Source organism: Tenrec ecaudatus, chromosome 2 (genome assembly GCF_050624435.1).
Source record: "Tenrec ecaudatus isolate mTenEca1 chromosome 2, mTenEca1.hap1, whole genome shotgun sequence".
Classification (NCBI taxonomy): domain Eukaryota; kingdom Metazoa; phylum Chordata; class Mammalia; order Afrosoricida; family Tenrecidae; genus Tenrec; species Tenrec ecaudatus.
In genome coordinates this window covers 65,874,695-65,875,375 of record NC_134531.1, presented here as the reverse complement: position 1 = coordinate 65,875,375, position 681 = coordinate 65,874,695, and the positions used below count along the sequence as shown (strand labels likewise).

At 39.6% G+C, this 681-nt stretch overlaps 1 non-coding gene across 1 annotated transcript; it reads left to right on the top strand.

Moving 5' to 3' along the window:
- Positions 1–365: 365 nt before the first annotated feature.
- Positions 366–469, top strand: LOC142441991 (U6 spliceosomal RNA). The gene has a single exon (XR_012783263.1). It is a non-coding gene; the product is annotated as a U6 spliceosomal RNA (small nuclear RNA).
- The last annotated feature ends 212 nt before the right edge of the window (positions 470–681 follow it).

Sequence of the window (681 nt, the reverse complement as noted above, 5' to 3'; positions counted from 1 at the left end):
TACCTACTTGCCTGTGATCCTCCTGCATTCTGCATCATTTCATGTGTTTCATGAGTCTAAAGAGGATATTATAGATTGATATTGGACATGTGGGTTAATATTGGACTTATGGGTTTGGACTGGACTGAGTTGGGATGCTTTCTTAATGGACAATTACTCTTTCTATAAAACTCTGTCTTATACACATCTGAGTTTCTATGGATTTGTTTCTCTAGTCTACCCGGACAAACACAGATGTGTATCAAGGAGGCCTGGTGGTGCAGGAGTGAAGGACTTGGCTGCTAATGAAATGGCCTGTGGTTTGAATCTACCAGCATTTCTATAAGAGAAAGAACCTGGTTATTTGTTCCCATAAAGATTATGGGCTGCTCGTTTTGGCAGCACACATACTAAAATTGGAACAAAGCAAAGATTAGCATGGCCCCTGTGCAAGGATGACATGAAAATTCGTGAAGCGTTCCATGTTTTAGGGGAAAAAAGATTATGGGAAACCCTTTGTTGTAGTTCTAGTCTGGTGCATATTTACCTAAACAGAACCTCTCAGCTGCAGCAACAGTAGGAATTTAGAGGAACAATGGAATTAGATCTGGTTTGGTTAGAAGTTGATTTGGGGGAAAATAAAAGTTTAAGGAAGAACTGTTAAACTGAAGTATACAACTTTATTAAGGGCTGAAGGATGGG